Here is a 10,268-nt window from a genome sequence, read left to right as displayed (position 1 = left end):
AGGAGGGAGAGAGAGTTGGGGAGAGAGAGGGATGCAAAACTTGAGAGACTATTGAATGCTGAGAATGAACTGAGGGTTGAGGGGGAAGGGGGAGGGGGGAAAAGAGGTGGTGGTGATGGTGGAGGGCACTTAAGGGGAAGAGCACTGGGTGTTGTATGGAAAACAATTTGACAATAAAATATTATGGAGAAAAAAAATAAAATCCATCTTAAAAATCAAAAAAAAAAAGAAAGAAAGAAAAATAAATAAGAATAAAATGAAATAGGCCAACCCGGAGAAGCAGAGAGCGGAAGCGTGGTTGCTGGAGAAGAAGCGGAGGAGGAGCTAGGAGGTGGTGATCCATGGATATTAAAGCTTCAGCGATGCCGGACGAATGGATTGTGATCTGTTGTAGGACGCGGGGGCTAACGGTTAACGAGTCAGCATCTTTAACTAAAAGTCTGTTAAGAGGGTAGCTCTCAGGTTGAGTATTCTCATCACGATGAAATTAAAAAAAACTTTTTAAAGAAAGGGACATGAGAACAAACAGCAAAAATGTCAGGAAGACAAGTCATTAAAAAGATATAAAAAGAAGGTCCAAGGTGGGTAGCGCATGGCATCAGGCCATTGCCTGAACGTAGTGACTCCATTCTGAGAGCTGAAGTCACCCAAGTCACCGAGGTGATTACTAGGGGCATTGTGGGGGCACTTGGAGGAAGAGCAAGATACAGAGAAGCGCTGGAGAGCGTGTGTTTTTATAACCTTACTAATGACCTTCACACCATCTCTCTGACCCTTCCTGCCAACGTGGACGACCCCCCAGTGGAGTTATTCTGGGACATACGTGGCTTTTCTGCTTGTCTGTCTGAAGGGGAAATAGCATTTTAACTGTAACAATATGATCATTGCTTCTGACAGATTGGAGATTAAAAAAATCACTAAACATAAACACCAGCTTCTTCTCCCCTAGGGCAGAATTCAACAGTTACATAGGCAAATACATTTTATTCCTATACATTCATTTTATTCGTATCCTTATCATAATTATGTTGACACATTAATATAATTAATCTGCCCCATGGGAGAGATTCTCAGACGCCTCACAGTCTTGGAAAAAGGAGGGTGGGCTTCTTCCATTCACTGATTTTGTGTCCATTTCAACCAGTAGCAAAATAATTAGTCAAAAGCTCAGGTAGACCTTAGCATTTGCAGGGCAGGGTCATATTTGAACTAAAACTGTCAGGAAATACGAGAAGATCAGCTTTCCACTGCCCTTAGGATTTGTGGAACACGAGGGAAATATTAGTGCGTCTGTTACTTTAACTGGGCACCAGCAGTTCAGAAAGCTAAAAGCGGCTAGATCGAAGCCTTTTTAAGTTTTCTTAGTCATGGACTCATGTTCTGTCCTCTTGGTTGATGGCAACCTGACTTAGAGCCAAGCAAACAATAAGCTAGGAGCATAAACATGATCGGTCCCTCTCATTTTTACAGTGGAGGTGCATCCTTAACAAAATCTATGGCTGTCTGTGGATTTATGTGCGCTGTATCTACCAGCACCACGTCGGAGCTGTTTAAAAATCCAGTAGCATCAGGAGTTACTCTTCTGAGCAGGCTGTAAACCTTTGCAGAGTTATTTTGGCATAACAGATACAGTTTGCAGGGAGATTTAAACATGATTATAGCTCATAACTGTCAACAAGTAACACAAAGCCTCCTTCCCTTAATCAGAAAATCTGAACTTCAGGTGTTGAAATTGAGTAGGGTAAAGCACCATCTGCTACAATCGCCTGACAACCCAGAACCCCCTCTGAGGATCAGCAGCCTTCTTGCTCTCTTTGCTCCTGTGTTCTGGAATTTCCAGGAAGCTGGCTTCCCACACTTAATTGGGAAGTGAGGTTGGGATGTCCAGGAGGCCAGCGTGGAATCTTAAAAGCTGACACCCATCACCTCTGAAAGCCAGACTTCCCCTCCGGGGCAGATGGTCCTGACAGCAACCCAGCCGGGTGTGGATCCCAGAGTGGCTTGGTGGGAGGGGTATCATTCTTCTCCTATAGCGTTAGGAGTTAATAAGCTTTGGGATGTATCCCACAGCTCTCACCAGGTTGTCTCACTGGCCCCGCCCACAAAGGCATGTTGTGGTTCATGGGAAAAAATTGACTTGTGTTGGGGCGCCTGGGTGGCTCAGTCGGTTAAGTGGCCGACTTCGGCTCAGGTCATCATCTCAAGGTTTGAGCCCCACCTTGGGGTCTGTACTGACAGCTCAGAGCCTGGAGTCTGCTTCCGATTTTGTGTCTTCTTCTCTCTCTGCCCCTTCCCCTGCTCATGCTCTGTCTCTCTTAAAAATAAATAAACATTAAAAAAATGGACTTGTGTAAAGTTATTGGCAGATGTCCCAAGCCTTGACCTCCGCCTAGAATTTCCTACTGCCACAAGGTAATAGAGTAAGCCAGTCTGAGCAGAATGGTATGTATGTGTATTAGGCTAAATCTAATTTTAAATTACTAATCCATTTGAGCTATGCAGCTCACATGACGGAGGATGGAGGATTTAGCGTTGCATATGTCGAGACACAAGAAAATTTGTTATGTAAATGAACCCTAAGTACATAGTGCTTACACAGTGGTGAATTCAGGGCTCGCCATCCCTCACAGGGCTCCAATGCTGGTGAGGGAGAAGAAAATAGGCAATTCTAAAGAATTCTTTGACAGGAAACAAAAACAAAAATAAAAACCTTTCGCAGTGCTGGAAGATCAGATCAGAGGGACACCAGCTCTGGTGTGCAGACCAGACCTCCAGGAGAAAAGTCCTACCAGAAGGCTGTGTAGGTGTTAGCTGTTGTGGTGCTGAGGGGAAGGAAAAATATTGCAGTCAGGGAGCCCATGCTTGGAGGCAAGACTCGGTTAGTGGTCAGTTGTGAGGGCCTCCCGAAGTCTCACTGGGAGGTTTGGGGTGTGAGGTAAGAGCGGTGGGAGCAATTGAAAGTTTGAAGCAGGTGAATGATAGGATCAGATCTGGATTTTAGAAAAGTCGTTCTCCGTTTGGAACTTATTTCATATCGATATTCATATCGACACTCTCTACTTAACGTTTTGCAAATGATGAGGGCTGCGGTTGGACGCATTATTATTGGAGTGTCATATTGGCATTATTATGAAATGCATGCTGTTATGTTTCAAATGACCACGTTGCATATCCAATGATGATCATTATAAATAACATCATTAAATTACTACTTAAACATATATTTAATTTTTTAAATATAATTCTTAATTATGCAATTATTTAAATGTGAATTCACCTTATAGATTAGTTATTTAAATATAAATATTATTAGTTATTATTTAAAACAACAGTGATAATATAATAATTATTATTGTTATAAATAATAATAATTTATTATAAGCCCTTAGCATGCCAGAAACTAAGCTTTTATCAATTATCTAATGGAATTCTTTTGAAAAGTAATTTCTGCCAGCACGACTGACTGAGTGAGTGAGTGCTCCACAACTTTGTACCAACCAGGCCACTGGAGGCCAAACCTGACAAGCCATCATGTTAGGCCAGTTTGCCTGTGTGTAGACCCTGGATACCAGTGTAGCCTCTTGCTGAAAGCGTGTGTGCCACATTCCAGCCCGGTGGTTTAAGGAACTTTAGATGAAGTCCTACTAGTGTCCCCATTTTATGGACGGGGGTGTTGAGAGTTAGACTTCAGTCACTCGCGTGGGTCATCAGAGAAGCGAAGGGCGGGGGCAAAATCGCAGCACTGGCCGTTAAAGGAACTTCAAACCCAACCTAATTCATTAGAGGGAACGATAATTAAAAACGTGGACTTAGTGACATTGGAATATCTTCATTTTCATGAAAAGCCTTGTGGAAAAGGTGAACGAGAACTACAAAGAAGGTGACGAGACTCGCTTTGTATCAGGGATCGAAGCTTGTGAGGGGCTTTCCCAATACTACCCGACTGGGAACAGGATTGGGGCAGTTTGGCCAGTGGCGTGTCTGACCTACGTCATAACGTAACAAGGATTATGTGGAATCTGATCCCAGTGAAACAATGGAAGTGGCCTCTTCCCCCAGTATATTTTACCAGCCTTAATTATGTTTTGCTAGTGCTTGTCCCTATCTGGGAGATTGCATTTCACCTTTCTAACCACACGTGTGATGATTGCTGTAGCAAAAGATAACATTATGCTCTTGTTAATTGCCTGCTTATCTGGGCTGACATTTCTAAACCCACACAGAAAGCCCATAACTTTCTGTTTGAGAATATTTTAGTCCCGCTAAATGAGCATCTAACTGTTGACATCCTAAATAAAAGGGTTGACTCACACGTTACCCTGGAGCCCGCGCTGTATTCTTAGATGGTGTCACCTTACAGAGCTCCCGGTGTCCTTAAAAAGAATCTGCTTCCTCCTGGACTCCCATGAACTTCCCTCCATCCTGTCCATCTGAAATCTGGAGGCATGCTAAACGGTAACAACAGAAAATGAGACGTTGTCATGTGGGAAAACGAAGCAAGATAGGCTAAAGGAAGCAGAGAACTTCCTCGAGAATAATTGGATTGAGCGTCTTCTTCATGGAACAGACTTGAGGCGGAGGGAAGGCGAAATTGATTTTTGTGGGGCTTCCTGGCTGGACCCGCAGAAACCAAGCCCTCCTCCTGCCTCTGCAGCGACTGGGATACGGATCAGCAGGCCCGGCTGGTCCCTCAGCCTCTCCTCCCGCGACCGTCCTCTTTAGCTCTGGTTGTAGCACAGGCCGCAAATAAATTGCTAACATTTAAGTGCATCTGTTGCAAAGACAGAAGCACAGAGGACACTGGGGAAATTTCAAACCAAATTTCAGGACTGAGCTCATAAAAGCATGCACCATCTGTGGAATTTTGCTCATATGCATCCCTGTAATGGAGGGGGGCAATGCAGAAGCGAAAACAGAGAAAGGATTGTAGTAACTGCATTGAAAACTCTTAAGTCTCGGTCAGATCAGTTCCCAGGTGGCTCTTGGACCAGGCAGGATCTCTGTGCCTTTCCTCACACTGAGCCCTCTGGCCCCTCAGGACTTAACTGCCCGGAAAGGCAGGTTACCTCGAATTCCTCCTACCCCTGCGTCTACACACAGCCTCCTACCCACCCTTTTTTCCTGGCCCTGTGCAAATATTCAAGCCTTTCCATCTTTCTTCCTGCTGGTTTGCTTGAGGCTGGGACTGAGTCTCTGCTCTTCCTCTCTTACCATCCCCGTGGCAAAACTGAAACAAAATAAAGCACCCCCACCCCAGATCATTTTCTGATAAGCACTTTACATTTCTGTAGTGCAGGAAAAGGGAAGTTCCTTCAGAATCCCTTTATAGATGATCGCTTTCATTGTCTAACAAGCTTTTCATTGTTTGTGATTTCCATTTTCCTGAGCGGTTCAGGGCACTTTGGAAAAAATTTTCTATTCAGCACTTTTCCACTCATAATTCATGAAAAAAGAGTCATGCAGTATAATAAAGATAATTAGCTCCGACTGAAAATTATAAGCTTGGCAACACAGAGCCCCTCCACCGCACACGTATCCATTTATTGTTTTGTGTATTCTCCGTCAAGGCTGATCGCTACTTCTGTAATTACTAACCTGTTGAAAGAACAAAGGAAAATGCAATGCAGTACTTCAATAAATAACGCTGCTCCTTCCAATACCATCTCAATAAAACCCTTCTAGAACAGAATCTGTCTTTCCAATCCTCCAGTAAAAGAACTGCTGTTGTGTGTCCACAGAAGTATGACTTTCAGTGTGTATGTGTGGAAATGGGACTTGAATTTCTTTCACTTGAGATTCTTGTAAAATAAAGATAGCTCAGAGTGATCTCATGCTTAATAAGGTTCAACATTTATGTGGCACGGTTCCTCTTTATTAATTTGTTAACCTTGGCGCAGTGTGGGAATGAGCACCGTGCAAATGGCTACCCCTGTTAATGCATCTTAATCCAGACCAGCAGACACGTGTCCTCTCTCTCGGAGAAGCGATATTGCAGATTATGCCAAACCAAAGTGGAGAAATACGGAGACAGATACAGTTCTCTCTCTTTTCTAGGGGTGCTGCACATTGGGAAATTTTTAGAGCATAGGTTCTAATTTTCATTCATTTCATCCCTCATTTACTTGCTTATCCCTCTTGATTCTGCTCAGGATTTATTCCCCCTGTATACCTACTGTGGACCCAAGTCTACCAGGAAATAATGCGTGCTCTTTTGGACCACACATGAACAAAGAGGGTTGTAGATTTTGGCTTTTCAAGATAGTCGAGGCTGCTGTCTCAACTCACCAGCCTCCCTCCGGAGAGAATTCTGGGACCTTAGAAATAGCAGATGTGCATAGAAAGAAGCGCCTGCTCTGGACACATGCAGCCGGATGCATGTATTCTTCAATCCAAATGCTGTTCCTCCCTTCATCTCTTAGCAGGAGACAAAAATGAACAATGTTGTGAAAGAAATCGCTGGGACATTGTCGTTAATCTGTGAAGAATTAGAGAGAATGAGGGATGTTCAAAAACTGAGAAGCCATTCTGATTTCCAGAAAGGGAATTAAAGCAAAATCTGGCCAAGATGCTAAGAGAGATTATTTACAGAAGAAGCTGCGATCACCAGAAACTAGCGCTGATTCACTACGAACAAACAAGTCACGTCAAAGACAACTGATTTCTCTCATTGATAATGTTTTAGGCTTGCAGATAAGGAAAGAAGCTAGATTTTGGACTTTCTTTCTTAGTCTGTGTTTGGACCTTCACAAAATCACTCATTATAATCTTGTTGAGGAATTGGCAGATTATTAGCTGAATATTAGTATTAGCCATTATTATTTATATTACAATCAAGCTAGAAAAACTAAATGTGTTTAGAGAGAAGAAAGCAAAGCAGCGCAGAATTAGGCAATATATCTACGATAAACAGTATGGAAAAACAAATATTTTTGGCAGAAAAGGAAATGTCTTTATTTTTTTTTAATCTTAGGGACAGAGAGTGTGCGAGTGGGTGAGAGGGGCAGAGGGAGAAAGAGAAAATTTTTGATCCCATGACCCTGGGATCATGACCTGAACTGAAATCAAGAGTTGGACACTCAACCAATTGAGACACCCAGGCACCCTGAAAATGTCTTTAAATATGTATATAATTATTCTGCAGAACAGTGATTAGACTTCTGTATGGCAGCATTGAGTAGGACTTGGACCACACTGGGACTCATGTTCTAGCTCAATCATCGGAGCTATCCAAAGTTAGAACAGGCTTTCTCAGAAGGTCCAGTGAATACTCCACTATTGCACAAGCCATGAGGGCCACATGGAGAATCAAGGCAAATGACCTTGACAGTGGCTACTTTACAATAGAGTAGAATCATACAGTTTATACCACCTTTACATATCAACTGCTCTCAAATCCCTTCTAGGCAAGCCAAAGACTGAGGCTGTGTCCTTGTCAGAGTTTAAGGACAAGGGGTTGAACACGTGTTGTACTAGTCTAGTCTAGGACTCCTGGGTGTGGTTCAAAAAGGAACTGGACACTATGTTTTGGAAGAAGGCCATCTTGGGAAGTTCCAAAGTACTTTGGAAAAGATCATGTTGAAAAGGGAGGGGGAGGACCTCATCAGAAGCAGACTCTGTAACTGGGTTTTGTTGGCACAGAGCTAGTCGAATGCAGGGATGGACAGAAGCCTACAGCAACCTCTGTGAACAGAAGCAGGAAGAGTTGAGGGAGGTGTTCCCTAGACTTGTCTTGTCCATGGCAGGCAGCTCTTCAGGACCCAGACACAGTTCCAAAATTATCACACGTTATCCTCATGGCTATGCTACTGGGTGGTCAGGGAACACACCTGTGTCCTCAATTTTCGGAATAAGAACCTCAGAACGGAGCTCATGGAGAGGACATAAAGTTTCCCAAGCCACACAGCAAGGGTAAGGCAAGACCAGGCAGACAACATGGGTCTTCTGACTCCAGCGGACAGCATCAGGCTGAGGTAGATGTGAGAGCACAGATAGCAGACCAAGAACTAGAGAAAAATGTATCTTTACAATCTTTACCTCTGGAGCATCCTCTTGCCTTGAGTTCTAGAATTTCTACAGCTCTAGGTAACTGTGAAACCTTAGAGGTCTTCCTTCGGATCCATCCATTGCCATACCTATCTGTTATGGTTTCGAGGTAGAGTTCATCATGTGACCAGTTCTTTTTTTTGGATTCTTTCTTTCTTTTTTTTTTTAATTTTTAAATACTTTTTATTAATTTTAGAGAGAAAGAGACAGCATGAGCAGGAGAGGGTCAGAGAGAGAGGGAGACACAGAATCTGAAGACAGGCTCCAGGCTCTGAGCTAGCCATCAGCACAGAGCCTGATGCGGGGGCTTGAACCCACGAACGATGAGATCATGACCTGAGCTGAAGCCAGACGCTTAACCAACTGAGCCACCCCGGTGCCCCTAGATTCTTTCTTAACATCATATTAGATGGACATTCACTTGCCCCTCTTTATAATTACAGACTAAAGGAAATTATCCTAGCTTTTGAGGAGTTGGACATTTGCAGTGACTCATTTGCAATTAGACAGCTTATAGCTATCAGTCTAAAAGTAAGCTAATGAGGTCTTCATTAGTCTGTGACCAGATCCCCACATGGAGGCTGGGCCTGAGTGTTTGGGAGGATTGGCTTACTAAATTGCCTGGGCACCACTGTCATTATTTGGGAAGGAAAACTCTCCCTCACATTTACATTTACATCTTTAAAAGCAAACAGTTTGCTGAATCATTTATTGTGGTTAATCAAATATTGCCATTAAGAAGCTAGCACTTGTCCTCCAAAAAAGGATTTTTTTTTAAACTGGTAAAGACAGAGCTACATAATAATAGATTAACAAAAAGATATGCATATGTAAAGAAGGCAAACTAATCACTGTGAGGCATAAATTACTTCAAAGAAAAACCAAATTACTGTTCATGATAATGAGAAGAGCATTTCTGACTTTGCAGCCGTTCTAAGTGGGCCATTGTGGTCTTCGGAACAGGAGTCTTAGCTTCCCAAAGACTGATGAGGCTTGTGTGGAGTTAGAGAAATGAGGAAAGATTTTTTTGACAGCGTTTTCTTCTCTCCTTAGGTGAGCATTTCATGAGCTGTCAGAGGGGTAAGGAGGCTCTAAATCTTAATTCCTGGAACCTTTGCTGTGCTTGTTTTATGTGGAAGTTAGGAAGTCTTGGAAGACTCTTGTTGTCTAATCTGTCTAGTATGGGTAATTATTAAAGATGAAGGTAATTCTGAAAACCTTGTGGAACAAAGAAAATGGAAAGATTCAGTTTAAACAAGACTCTCAGTAACAGAAAGTGGAACTTCCCTTTTATCTTCTTCACTCTGCCTCTAAATGTCTTCTTCTTCCTTTTCCATTAATCCCACTCAACAGACATGTTCTTTCTCAATTTCCAGTTAGTCAAATAGATATCTCATTGCCCCATATCACACTAACTGATGGGATTAGGGGATTATCTCATTATTTTTATGACTGAATGTGGAAGATATGAAAATTTTTTTGATACACTCCTCATCCAGTTAAGAAGACTATACCTGTGTAAAGGTAAAGCCAAAGAGACGAGCAGATAATTCAGTGTCAGACGATAGTAAGTTCCTGGCAGTTGGTACAGATCATTAGAGCCATGTAATTCAAAAAGAACGAGACTCAAGGAGGGCTTCCTGGAGATGAGCACTGAGTTGAGCAATCCATCATGGCTCAAGTTCACATTGAAGGCAAGCTCATGAAACTATACCCAAGAGGCTTTTGCACAAGTGTTACTCAAATGTGGCCATTTAATTGCAAAATGACTCAGCCCAGTGGCTACATACTTAGTTATTTGTGGATACTCAACATTCTTTGTTCTCTGTCTATGTCCCAGAACACCTAAATGGACACATTGATTTAAGTATTGTGCTGTACTTGTGGTTGGATTCAGGATGGGAGGCCAGTTCTAGGTGAGTCAAGGAAGGCAAGGTGGAAACAATCATGGGAGGGGGTTTCTCTGAAAAGAGTTGAGTTGTCAGAAGCTCAACAAAGTTAGAAATCAAAACATTAGGTCTCTCTTGAACCAGGGGGAACGGAGGAGGGAGAGAGAGTTGGGGAGAGAGAGGGATGCAGAACTTGAGAGACTATTGAAAGCTGAGAATGAACTGAGGGTTGGGGGGGAGGGGGGAGGGGGGAAGACAGGTGGTGGTGATGGTGGAGGGCACTTGAGGGGAAGAGCACTGGGTGTTGTATGGAAAACAATTTGACAATAAAATATT

The sequence above is a fragment of the Suricata suricatta genome, chromosome 7 (assembly GCF_006229205.1).
Source record: "Suricata suricatta isolate VVHF042 chromosome 7, meerkat_22Aug2017_6uvM2_HiC, whole genome shotgun sequence".
Taxonomy (NCBI): Eukaryota; Metazoa; Chordata; class Mammalia; order Carnivora; family Herpestidae; genus Suricata; species Suricata suricatta.
The sequence above is the reverse complement of the archived record's forward strand: the minus strand, read 5'-3'. Positions refer to the sequence as shown.